This window comes from Mchenga conophoros, linkage group LG7, assembly GCF_057382185.1.
Source record: "Mchenga conophoros isolate Kocher_MC1m ecotype Shallow Benthic linkage group LG7, M_conophoros_male_GT1.1, whole genome shotgun sequence".
In the NCBI taxonomy this organism is placed as follows: domain Eukaryota; kingdom Metazoa; phylum Chordata; class Actinopteri; order Cichliformes; family Cichlidae; genus Mchenga; species Mchenga conophoros.
In genome coordinates, this window is record NC_140532.1 from 64,376,041 (window position 1) to 64,390,202 (window position 14,162).

Sequence of the window (14,162 nt, forward strand, 5' to 3'; positions counted from 1 at the left end):
GAGGCCATAAAACTAGAGTGCTGAGAGGTCTGCAGCTTTGGAGATAGCTGAGACCCATGTTGACAAACAACAAAACCAACTGGTATGTTTGAATGTTTATTCTACATACATTTGGACTCTGGTCCTATGGACAATGATGGAAACAACTGGAAGAGACATTGATGATGCCCTGCAGAACTTAAAACACTCTGCAGAGAGACATGTGATTTGCACACCCGGAGGAAGCACCACCAAGATGGGATGTTTTTGAAAATGTTACTTTTTTATTTTAACTGTTAAATTAACAATTTATTTGTTTGCTCGTAGGATGCAGTTTGCCATTGGATGAGATCAATGAGGAATGGGATAACTGCTAATACATTTGTTAAACTGTGTACTTTTACAGTAATTTAGGGTGATTGATATATGCTGTGTATAAAAATGTTTGCATTGAAACTGTCAGACATGAGGTGATCATAACTGGGAACTTTTCTAGCATAAAGGTCAAAAAAGGGGGGAATGTTAGGTTTTGTATTGTTGATTGTCATTTATGCTTAGAAATATTTAACCATATATGCTTAGAGGTGTATAATCAATTGTGTAGTGATAGGTTGTGTGATCTTTAACAGGCTGCAAAGGCCTGGTGTGTATTCCACACTAGAATGCACACCTACATCCTGGGAGCACGAGAGAGGTCGTACCTTTTCTTATTGTTTTATGGTAGGATTAACGTAGCTACGTCTGTTCTAGTCTAAGTGCTTTTTGTTTAGATGAACTGCTGGACTTCCTCACCATGTTATCTAGGGTGAAGCATCTAGGGTGAGGGGGGGACTACCCTCTTCCTGACCAAGGATGTTTGCTTTTGTGCTTTCATGTTATAGGACCCTTTGATCAGCAGTACCCTACACACACACACACACACACACACACACACACACACACACACACACACACACACAAAGGCAAGGTACTCTTTGTGTGTATGTAGACGTCATATGTTAATGAACCTATGCATATTCATGTAACCTCAATAAAAGAGCAGTGTTACGGGGGAACGGACGAGAGCAACTGGGGTCAAGCGAAGGAACGGCGTTTGTCCGGTCTCTCCCGTGCACGAGAAACATGAAGAACTTTGCCTACTTCGTGTCTTGCTTGCTGTGTAATTATATTGTCCTCAACGTTCCAGCGAATAGGTTCAAGCTACAAACCTATCACCTATAGAAAGCCCTGACAAGGTATGCCCAATACATAAGAAGCCTCACCCTCTTAAAAGGTGCAAGAGTTTTAGAGCAAAGCCCATAGATGAGCGCAAGTCATTTTTAAAAGAGAACAGAATCTGTTTTAAATGCTGTGGCTCTACTCAACATTTAGCAAGGGACTGCAGGGCTCAAATAAAATGCATGGACTGTGGTAGTGACAGGCACTTAGCAGTGCTACATCCAGGTCCACCCCCTGCTCCAGCTGAGAGCTCTGGAGCTGATAAAGATGATGGCGGGGAGACACAGGATAGTGCAAATGCCTCAGTTGTTTCCAAATGCACAGAAGTCTGTGGTGATGAAGATAGCCCACATTCATGCTCAAAAATAAGTCCTGTGTTAGTCTATCCAGAAGGCGAAAAAGAACAGGCTAGAAAGATGTATGCAGTGCTTGATGAACAAAGTAACAAGTCACTAGCTAAGTCTCAGTTTTTTGAGCTCTTTAATATTAAGACACGCTCAGAGACTTACAAGCCCAGAACATGCTCAAGACTGTCAGATAATGTCGGCAGAACAGCAGTAAACTTCATGATTGAGTCAATGGATGGTAAAGTAAAGCTCCCACTCCCAAACCTGATTGAATGTGACATGATTCCAGACGACAGGAGAGAGATTCCTTCTCCACAAGTGGCCATGAAGTTCCCACACTTACAGAAGATAGCTGAAAAAATACCTCCTGTAGAAGAACAAGTACCTATTCTGTTGCTTTTGGGAAGAGACATTATACAGGTACACAAAGTCAGAGAGAGAATCAATGGGCCACACAATACACCTTACGCGCAGCGTTTGGATTTAGGCTGGGTTATAGTTGGAGAAGCCTGCATGGGGAAGACGCATAAGCCCCCTAGTGTGAGTGTTCTCAAAACACATATTCTTCAGAATGGCCGTGCTTCTTACCTCTGCCCATGTCCTAACATGTTTCAAATCAAACACCAGTTAAACACCACACCTAACCCCAAAAAGGACAGGGGAAACACAAACACCAATCAACTGGGAGAAACTGTTTTTGACAGGACAAAAGATGATGACAAACCAGCACTGTCAGTAGAGGACAAAGACTTCATTGACATCATGGAGAAGGAGGTGTATCAAAATGAATGTAACAGCTGGGTGGCGCCTTTGCCATTCCGCTCTCCAAGACCAGAGCTTCCGAGTAACAGATTTTATATACTGTTTTGTTTGTTTATTTGTTTGTTAATTTGTTTGTTTGTTTGCTTGTTTTAATCAATTTTAAATCATGCTTTTTATTTGTTTTTGTTTCTAATGTCTCTGTAAAGCACTTTGAATCACCTTGTTGTTGAATTGTGCTATACAAATAAACTTGCCTTGTCTTGCCTCTGCTGTTATGTGCTGGATTGTCTCAGGGGCATCTTTACACAGCCTGCATCTGGGGTCCTACATGGTGTGATAGACCCCAGCCTCTATCTGCCATGACTAGTACCTCTGTGCTGTCTTTCAGTCCAGCTTTGTCCAGCCACTGGGAGGAGTTCTGGAAGTCAGCCACCTCAGCTATCTGTCGGTGGTACATACCGTGCCGGGACCTGTCCTTCCATGATGGTTCCTCCTCTTCCTCCATTTTCTTGGGTTTCTGCTGAGGTATTCAATGACCACGCAGTCAGTTGAGGCCATCTTCCTGATGTCTTCGTGGATGTGTGCTGTCGATTGATGATTGATGGTTGTCGTAGTCAGTATCTCTAGACAATCTTGTTAATGATCTCACTGGGGGGGTTCAGGTCTATGCAGAACAGCAGTGGGGACAGAGCATCTCCTTGGTACATCCCGCATTTGATGGTGACTTCTGCTATTGGCTTAAAGTTGGCCTCTTGTGTTGTACGCCACATCCCCATGACCCTAATGAAGGCTCTTAGGGTCCTGCTTTCTTGGATATCTGCCACTGTGATGACTACTGGACCCTTTTAAGGAGGTTGCTGTAGTCTCGTAGATCCACTAGACAATGAGCATTGCCGTTATGGGTTGCGTCCTTCTCCTACATATGCTCTTCCAGTATTGCTCCGTGTGTGGGGGTGATGATATCTCCCCTCTGACCTGTCGTCCTGGATCCCCCTTGCTGTAGCATGTGTGTTGTGCCTCGTCAATCCCTAGCTTTGAGAGCAGTCCCTTCTTCCGAATGTTGAAAAACTGAGCTACTAGCTGTTTCGCCATCAGTGCAGATGCTGGGTATTGAAGATTCCATAGGTCCCTCATTCTATTCATGTAGGATGCACTCAACTGGCCTTCCCAGCTGTTCTAATCCAGAGGGAAGTCACTATGAATCAAAGTTAAATAACTGTAATGGATCCACAGGTCAGGGAGGAAAAGATCCACCAGAGAGAGGAGACAATGTTAAATCCTTGTCCAAAGGAAAACAGCGTTTGAAATCCAAGTAAGTGTTAACACTGGAGTGTGAGCAGCTGAGGAAGGTAATCCAGGTTCAGTTGACGGATGAAGCAGCTTGCTTGTATGGGGATGAGGACTGAAGACAGGAGGTTCTTCAGCAGGCAGAATCAGACTCAAGGTGGGCGTCCAGCTGGCCACAACCTCAGCATTTTAAACCTTTTATTGCAGTTCCTTGGTTAAAGGTTGGCGTGATTGTGGCCTTTTGTAACACACACACACACACACACACACACACATGCAGGCACACAAAGACAATGAATTTGTTTACATTTAATCAAAGCCAAAGACTTTCTCTAACTCTAACTGGAGTAATTTTGTAACTGACTCCAATCCAGCCTAGAAATATGGTGCATGCTAACATAATACATCCATAATACATATTATTGTGTGGAAAACCTGACTATGGCTATGCAAATGCACTTTTAATATTTTGTGTGCAGTAAATGATTTGAATAACCTGAACTGATGCACATCAGACATGTGCAGTTGTCTTATGAGTTGCCTTGTGATTCCTCTGCAGCCCAAATAAAGAAAAGTTGTGTAGAAAATGATGATTTCTGAGTATTACTAAAGATTATGAAATGACAAGAAACAGGTAATGAAGGAAATTAATCAATGAGTGAAGCACAAAAATATCCGACTTGAATCATAAGACCTTGATATTTGCAACTTGATCTACAAATTTGAGTGTATGTTATCAGATATATTGAGACCCTGAAACTTCCTGTTGTCTCATGGTACAAAAAAACCCCCCAATCTATTAACCACCTTTGAAGTTGTTGATCATTTTTCCAATTTCTTAGAATTAGTTTCAATATGCAGATGAGAACGTGACTTAAAGCAGGGTGATCGGACCGATCATTCAGACATCTTCTGAAACATCAGCATCATCAGGTCTACAGTGAAGTCAGCATGAAGACTCTCAGCCTGACAGTGGGACTGCTGCTCGTGCTGTTCACCGTTTACCACAGCGATGCCTGTAAGTCTGCTTCTTGTACTTGTGTTAGATCAGTTTTTGAATTTCTGTCTTTCTCTTCATTCAGACACAGAGTGAGACAGAGCGAGGACATCAAACTCATATAAGTTCATGGTCATGAAGACCAGTGTTGATCTCAAGTGGGCTGGAAGTTCTTACCTGTAATTTTATCACTCTTCAAAGTCAGACTGAATCCTTGCGGAAAAAGTGTGGTCACATGTCCGGCATGTCCTTTATTGAGACAGATTTTTTTCCTTAAATTTGTTTTTGTATCTTCTATCTATTTCTATCTTTCATGTCTTTGCTCAATGATCTGCCTCCAAGACATAAAATGAGAGCCTTCAAATGGTATCTTTCATTAAGATATAACAAATTGTATTTTGTTACCCGATGAGCATTAATCTTAATTATATCTGGTATGTTGGAGAAGTCATTAAAAGCAAAAACAGCACAGAGTAATCCCTGTTTTTCTGTTACAGCTAAGGCAGGGAATTCACCCGACTTTTGCTGTTATGAATTCTTTGACAAACGCATCCCAAAGGCGAACATCGTCTCCATCGTGAAAACTCACAGTCAGTGCGCCACACCAGCATTTGTGTAAGTTTGTCGTTCACTGTCTCTTTGATACAATCACTAATGTTTGCCAAGAAATCATCTATAAGTAATGTAAGATCGTCCACATTGATGCCGTAACTCTGCTATTAGCTGTAAAATATGTGAATATGAGAGCAAAATAATGATACTGATTTTTCTGCAGGATCGAGACGCCCAAAAGGCTTTTCTGTGTGAAACAGGATGAGGATTGGGCAGTGAGAGAATTTGTCAAAAGAGCACAATAAATGCATCAAAAATCTGCCATGGCTCCAATAAATGTCACAAGCCAGAAATCATCGGTCACTGCATAAAACTGCTTTGTAGACTCGAGGCAATGCTGCAGTTTCAAACCTCTGCATAACTTACTCGCTTAAATACTGTAACTTTTAATGAAGGGAGAATGAATTTATTTTTTCTGTGTTTTCAAATGTTTACAAATCACAAATTCAGTTTAACTTTTTGGGTAAAATTTTAAACCTCAGATAAATAAATTTCAGTATTTAGTATATGGACAAAAGTATTGAGACTCTTTGAATTCAGGTGTTTTCAGTCTTTTTGCGACAGGTGAATGAAATCAAACATACTTAACAACGGGTCATTCTAAAGCACTCCGTGAGCTCGACTGTGGCACTTCATGACATTTCTTCCATCCTTGATCATCTGTAAATGATATTACAGCAAAGTGAAAGTGCTTAAGAACCACAGAAATACAAAACCACCTCCAGACTTAAAGTCTCCTTGCAGGTTTGATCCACTGTGGTTTCACTTCCTCTGCTATTTATCTCTTTACACACTCATTTTCCTGGCACTAATCTCTAATGCAGAGTTAAAAACAGTTTTAAATGGTTTTGATTCCTCAGACTTTCAGATTATTTCCAGATTCAGATGAAAATTGTGCACAAATTAGAGATGTTCTCATACTTTTGGATCCAGCTGTATATATAACAAGTAGTAAATCATTTTTCATCATTTTCATTTTTTTCACTGTCTTCATTGTTATGCAGCTACAGTATATCTGAAGCATTTATACATCACTCTGTATCGCTCTCCTTTATTCTTCATTAAAGTTGAATTTCATAAAACTAAACGACTCTGACTGTGAATGTAAAAGTGTGTTTTAATGGCCTAATTTTTGAAATTGATCTGAATGCTGGTTATAAAAGTTTTGTCAGTAGAGTTTGTACAGGTGAAGGTGAATGTGCACTATGGGACTAAGAAGACATTTTACAAACCCATTATCTGAAAAGGGAAAACTTTCCTGAGCTGCTCGAAAGTTAAACTTGTTTATCTGCACAAATGCTTTCTTACACAAGTGCAGTGTGAAAACTGAACAGACTATGTGGTGCTGCTAAGTGTGCTTTATTTAGCAGGTGTTAAGGACAGTGGCAGTCCTAGCCTGTTTGGCAGGAAACAGGAAGTTAGTGTAGAGCTGTACAAGCATATTAATAAATACAGGAAACCAGACAGAAAAAGCGGAACTAGTAACGTATAAGGAGTTGTTTATATCAAAACTATGTGTGACATGTAAAGTACCAAAATAACACCTATATGAGACACATTTTTAGCTTCTAATGTTAGAGATTCTGCAACTGGCTTTGGGCTGTGCAGGGCTCTCTCTTCCGGAAGATGATTGAATAAAGAATTATAAATGGTTTGACCACTGCTGAGTCGGGTTTTCTCTGTGCTATCATGGGGATCAAAGAATTGGGTTTAATACAGGTCAGATTTTTTAAAGGTTTTATTTTCATATTCATAAATGAATAGAAGGAGTGGTCCAGACCATTCATCAGTTGAAACATTTAACCCTTCATGAAACAAAATATAAGACAAAGAAGAAGAGCTGAGCAGCTAGAATCCTCTCAGACAAGGATGGGACAACATTGCTCTCCCAAAACTCCAGCAGCTGCTCTCTTCAGCTCCCAGATGTTAACACGCTATTATTAAAGTAAAGCAGATGCTCAGAGTAGCAATCGTGGCCTGTCACAGTTGTGAAAAACAGTTTGTTGATCTTGAAATCATTGCTTCCTTCTTTGTTTAGTTTTTTTGTTTACACACATTTTACAAAATTTGGGTTGTAGTTGACCTTTGACCTCTAGGATAAAAAACCCCAATAATACATACATTTTCATTGCATACAGTTTGTGTATAGTCAGAATTAGTCAAAGCAACCTATAAAATGAAACACCACAAATAATTAGTTCATCCTTGTGTCCATGTTTGTCACATCCTAATGGGAGAACAGTTTGAGAACAGAAAAAAACACCCCAGCACAAAAAGCACATGACAGTCAATACACCACAGAAACACAAGACAAGCAACAGGGGTGGGTAAGTGTAAGAGAGAGCTGGTGTAGACAGCACATCCGGTCCTGCAGCATGTCTGCACTGGTCCAGTCGACCCGCCATCTGCCCCGGGAGGGGACAAGCATCGAAGGCGTTTGAAAAGGGAGGGGGGGTGAGTGTGTATCAGTGTATGTGTGTGTGTGTCCTGAGTTTAGCTGAGAGAGTGTCCTTCGCCCAGCCAGGCTAAGTAAACAGTCTTCCAGCCGACCCAGGTGGCCTTGCGTAGGATAGGAAGGAACAGTCTAAACACCGTCTGTTATCAGGGTGAGAATTTGTTATGTTCAGCTCCAACCTTGAGACCACAGCTGGCGCCAATATGGTAGCTGCATGAAATGATGGTGGTATTCCTTTAGTGCGAACAACTGCATGTCAATTTCACAGCCGATCTGGCAGGCCATCAGGTCTCTTAATCTCCTGTTGGAGAGCCGTGAGCTTCTCTGAGATCTTATCCATGCTGCGTTCAATGAGCCCATTTTGAGAAGTCACGACCCGTCCCATTGCTTCAATCACAGCATGCAGCCTTGTGGGGTTTTGAACAGCTAATTCTGCTTTCTTTAATCTTTGATAAGCCAGCTCTGATCAGCAAGTTATCATGGTTCCGAAAAGGTAGATGTCTTTAATGTCCTTGATCGACAGTCCCGCCAGGCACACGACCCTCCAGTTATGCCAACCGTCCATGGTGTATCCGGCAGGGAACGTCCCTCCAGGACACTCGGGCTCTCCCGAGCCCAGGCTTCTCGTTGAGAAGTGGGTGTCAATTGCATTCAGGGACCAGTTGATCAAATCCATAATTCCTCTTTTAGATTTTAGAGAACAGACTGTGAGAGTGTTGAGTCGTAGAGCAGTGAGCAGATGAATGCTTTAGCTTGGACAAGCAAATAGACTGAGCAAAGATGAAAGTTCATCAAACTTCTGTCATATTAGATATTGTTTATTGCAATAAATCCACACTAATTATCTTCAAAATCCCAGCAGAGATCCCGGAGAGCTGAAGTTAAGCTTGTTTGCTGTGGTCACAGGCTGACTTTTGCGTGTTTCAGACCAGTGATGATCTCAGTAACTTCAGTACAGGTGTGGTCAGGATTCATGTGCATGAACATCATGGTTATTGAACCGTTCTTTTTCCAGAGTGATTTTACACCTTCAAATATTAACATACATCCACTTAAATCTTTTATTAGTGGTGCTGAAGGTTCTTCAGTGTCTTTCAACTACATAAGTGTGTTATCCTCCACAGTGAAGCATTCAGTCAAATCTGTGACTTTGATCCAGAGTAATGATACAGATTTTTCTGCAGGATTGAGACACTCAGAGGGGAGTACTGTGTGAGGCAGACTGTGAAATGACTCAATTTATCAAACAAGAGACAAAGAAACAATTAACACATCAAGCACCTGCTGCAGCATCGATGAATAACTCCAGCAGAAATACATCAGCCACTCCATAAAGTGTCTTTGTAAACATGAAGAGCTGCTGAACCTCTGCATACTTTACCTGCTTAAATACTGTTAATATTACTGAAGAGAGGTGCACTGATTTCAGATGTTTCCATTAAAAGTCATAATATTAGAGTCCCAATTTGGTTAAAACATTAAATGTCAGTGTTAACATGTATATCAGTATACATGTATATCTGTATATCTGTGTATAATTCCCATTTCATTCAGCACGTCTTCCAGCTCTGTTGCACACACTGAAACACTGACTCCTCTTTCTTTATTTTTTGTTTGCTTTGTTGTCCATTTTCTGTTTTCAGTGCTTTGAGTTTTCTGTGTAACCTACATGAAATCCAGTCATGTTTTCAGAAATGCTCGATAAAAAACAACAGGTGATTTTAATTCTCTCCAACTGAGACTGAGCTTGTAGCTAGAGGTCCCCCTAGTGGCTGCGAGGGTTATCTGCATCTGTACAGTCGGCAGCTCTTCAGCAGATGATGTGAATAAATGTCAGTGAGTTAAGATGAATGACGGTGCTTTGACAATGTTCCCCAGTTTGACAAATTAGACAAAATGTGAGGATGAAATTCCTGCTGACCAGGACCTAGGATCAAAGCACTGTGTCAACTGTGAAGTAGACAATAAAAGAACTTATCAAATGCCACAATTAGGACATCAGGAAGTTACTGGAATCCTGCTGAATGCCAACGACAGAAATGCTTCAGGCTCCTTATGAGGCTGCTTTTTAAAGCTAGAATAGTAGCTGGAGTTTGAACCTTTTCATTCTCTACCTGCAGTGTTTTCATGTTTTCATTCTCCCGCTTCAGGGCTCTGTCTTGTCTTAAAGAGCTCTCCTGTTTCCTCTCTTCTCTTTACCCTCACCCTGACATTGCCTCTGAGCTCATGCTGCTGGAGCTGTCTTCCTGTTAAAAGAGGTTTCTTTCTTCTGCATTTCACTGTTCACTGTTAGGACTATTTACAGGTGTTGATTTTACTAACAAGTGTAAATTAAAACCTTTTAGAGCGTGTGAGTGGGTGGATTATTGTATGGCATTTTTAATAAATTGACAGGGCTACAATAAAAACAACCTTGAGTTCAACCTGTGTTTGTGCAAGTGAATCAAATTACAAGATGAGACTTTGTTTTGTTTTTCAAATTTCAAATGTCCCTTTGTTCTAAACTGGTCAGGTTTATGAATATTTTCCATTAATACTGAAATATACACTCACTGCTCACTCTCTGTGACTCAGGTATAACAAGGTGATTTAACATTCCTCTTATTCTTTGGTCCATGTTGATGCGGCAGCATCACATACATTACTGCAGATTTATCAGCTGCACATTCATGATATATATTTCCTGCTCCACCACATCTCAAAGATGCTCTATTGAACTGAGATGTGATGACTGTGGAGGCCATTTGAGTACAGTGAACAAACTTTCATGTCCCAGAAACCAGTTTAAGATCATTTGAGTTTTATGGCAAGGTGTGTTATCCTGCTGAAAGCAGTCATTACAAGGTCATAAAGGGATGGACATGATAGGCTGTGGTGTTTAGATGATGCTCAGTTGGTGCTAAGAGGCCCAAAGTGATTGGGGTACAAAGGTCAAACAGGGCTGTGATGGCCCTGGTTTTCCTGAGATAGGAGGAGCTAGTGATTGCCTCCGGGGGTGGCAGAGGGCAGCCCATGATTTTTTGGGCAGTGGTAATTACCCTCTGTGCAGCCTTCCTGTTCTCAGTTGTGGCCTCTGCGTACCAAACACCCACGCTCTCCACTGAGGAGCGGTAGCACCTTTACACAGAATAAACTATATTGCCAAGACAATTCACTCGTCTGCCATCATACACATATGAACTTAAGTGACTTCTCATTCTTAATTCATAGGGTTTAATATAATACCGGCCACCCTGTGCAGCTATAACAGATTCAACTTTTTGGAAGGCTTTTCGCAAGGTGATTTTATACACCTGATTTGGATTGGTGAGTCAATACTTTTGGCAAAATAGTGTATTTGATTACTAAAAATTTAATGCTGACCTGTCCAGGGTGTGCCCTGCCTCTCCCCCTAAGACTGCTGGGATAGACCCTCGACCCTGACAAGAATAAGCGGAAGAGAATGGATAGATGAAAATTTAATGTCAAAAGCTTGTCTGTATGTTTAAGTGGATGGAAATTTTGAAGAAGACATACGTTATTAGCAGCAGTAATTGTTTGAAATTTTTGTGTGTTTCTCCTCATTCAAACATGGAGAGCAAAGTAAGTAGTAGGCAAGCTGTCCATACCTGAGGCCTTGGAAACTGCCAAGCAAAGACTCACAGCCTTGGCCAGCCGCTTGAGGAGGTACACCAGAGAGATAGAAGGCAGGAGAATAAACCAGCTGTTCTCCACAGAACCAGCAAAGGTGTACTCTCAGTGGCAAGGGAACAATAAGAGAACAGCACCACCAAGGCTGGAGACGGAGCAATACTGGAAGAGCATATGGGAGAAGGACGCAACCCATAACGGCAATGCTCAGTGGCTAGTGGATCTGAGGGCAGACCACAGCGACCTCCCTGAACAGGGTCCAGTAACCATCACAGTGGCAGATATCCAAGAAAGGGTCTCCAGTATGAAGAGTTGGACAGCACCAGGGCCCGACATGGTTCACGCCTACTGGCTGAAGAAGCTGACTGCACTCCACGAGCGTCTGGCAGCACAAATGAACCAGCTGCTAGTTAACGAGAGACACCCGGAATGGCTAACTGAAGGCCGGACGGTCCTGATCCCCAAGGACCCCAAGAAGGGACCGGTCCCCTCCAACTACCGACCAATAACCTGCCTCAGTACTACATGGAAGCTCCTGTCAGGCATCATATCGGCTAAGATGAACAGGCACATGGGTCAATACATGAGCGGGACATAGAAAGGAATTGACAAGAATACCAGAGGCGCAAAACACCAGCTACTGGTAGACAGAACAATCAGCCGAGACTGCAAGACCAGACTGACCAACCTGTGCACTGCTTGGATCGATTACAAGAAGGCCTATGACTCAATGCCCCACAGCTGGATACTGGAATGCCTAGAATTGTACAAGATCAATGGGACCCTAAGAGCCTTCATCAGGAACTCAATGGGGATGTGGCGTACAACACTAGAGGCCAACTCCAAGCCCATAGCACAAGTCACCATCAAGTGCGGGATCTACTAAGGAGATGCTCTGTCCCCACTGCTGTTCTGCATAGGCCTGAACCCCCTCAGTGAGATCATTAACAAGACTGGCTACGGATACCGACTACGGAACGGAGCAGTTGTCAGCCACCTCCTGTACATGGATGACATCAAGCTGTATGCCAAGAGTGAACGAGACATCGATTCACTGATCCACACTACCAGGCTATACAGCAATGACATTGGAATGTCGTTCGGACTGGAGAAGTGTAGTCGGATGGTAACAAAGAGAGGGAAGGTAGTCAGAACTGAGGGGATTGAACTACCAGAAGGCAACATTGCAGACATAGAGGACAGTTACAAGTACTTGGGGATCCCGCAGGTAAATGGGAACCATGAAGAGGCCGCTAGAAAAGCTGCAACCACCAAGTACCTGCAGAGGGTCAGGCAAGTCCTGAGGAGTCAGCTGAATGGTAAGAACAAGATCCGGGCCATCAACACGTACGCCCTGCCCGTGATCAGGTACCCTGCTGGGGTAATAGGCTGGCCAAAGGAGGAGATAGAAGCCACTGACATAAAGACAAGAAAGCTCCTTACCATGCATGGAGGGTTTCACCCCAAGTCCAGCACCCTGAGGCTGTACGCTAAACGGAAGGAAGGGGGCCGGGGACTGGTGAGTGTCAGCACCACAGTCCAGGATGAGACAACGAACATCCAAGAATACATTGGGAAGATGGCCCCAACTGACCGAGTGCTCAGTGAATACCTCAGGCAGCAGAAACCCAAGAAAGAGGAGGGAGACGAGGAACCATCATGGAAGGACAGGCCCCTGCACGGTATGTACCACCGGCAGATAGAGGAGGTGGCTGATATCCAGAAATCCTACCAGTGGCTGGACAAAGCTGGACTGAAAGACAGCACAGAGGCACTAATCATGGCAGCACAAGAACAAGCTCTGAGCACAAGATCCATAGAGGCTGGGGTCTATCACACCAGGCAAGACCCCAGGTGCAGGCTGTGTAAAGATGCCCCAGAGACAATCCAGCACATAACAGCAGGGTGCAAGATGCTAGCAGGCAAAGCATACATGGAACGCCATAACCAAGTGGCCGGCATAGTGTACAGGAACATCTGTGCCGAGTATAACCTGGAAGTCCCGAGGTCAAAATGGGAGATGCCCCCAAGGGTGGTGGAGAATGACCGAGCTAAGATCCTGTGGGACTTCCAGATACAGACGGACAAAATGGTGGTGGCTAACCAACCGGACATAGTGGTGGTAGACAAACAGAAGAAGACGGGCGTAGTGATCAATGTAGCGGTTCCGAATGACAGCAATATCAGGAAGAAGGAACACGAGAAGCTGGAGAAATACCAAGGGCTCAGAGAAGAGCTCGAGAGGATGTGGAGGGTGAAGGTAACGGTGGTCCCCGTGGTAATCGGAGCACTAGGTGCGGTGACTCCCAAGCTAGGCGAGTGGCTCCAGCAGATCCCGGGAACAACATCGGAGATCTCTGTCCAAAAGAGCGCAGTCCTGGGAACAGCTAAGATACTGCGCAGGACCCTCAAGCTCCCAGGCCTCTGGTAGAGGACCCGAGCTTGAAGGATAAACCGCCCGCAGGGGCGTGCTGGGTGTTTTTTATATATATATATATATTAGGGGTGCAACGCTATTCGTATCGATATTGAACCGTTCGATACAGTGCTTTCGGTTCGGTACGCATATGTATCGAACAATACAAAATTTGTAATTTATTTTATCAACTTTACTTCTGACGATGCTGTCTGTGTTGAGCGCTCAGTGAATCTGCGTTCGACTGCTCCGCCTAGGGTCGACAGTGCAGCCTAGGCGGAGTAGTCGAACGCAGATTCACTGAGCGCTCAACACAGACAGCATCGTCAGAAGGAAGAGCGCAGGGCAAGCTAGCGAGACAGAAGTTAAGCTCTCCTTACAAGATGGACCTCCCCCACCCTCATTCAGATCTGGTGTTTGGAATTATTTTGGTTTTCATGTGACGTATGACCCTGAAGG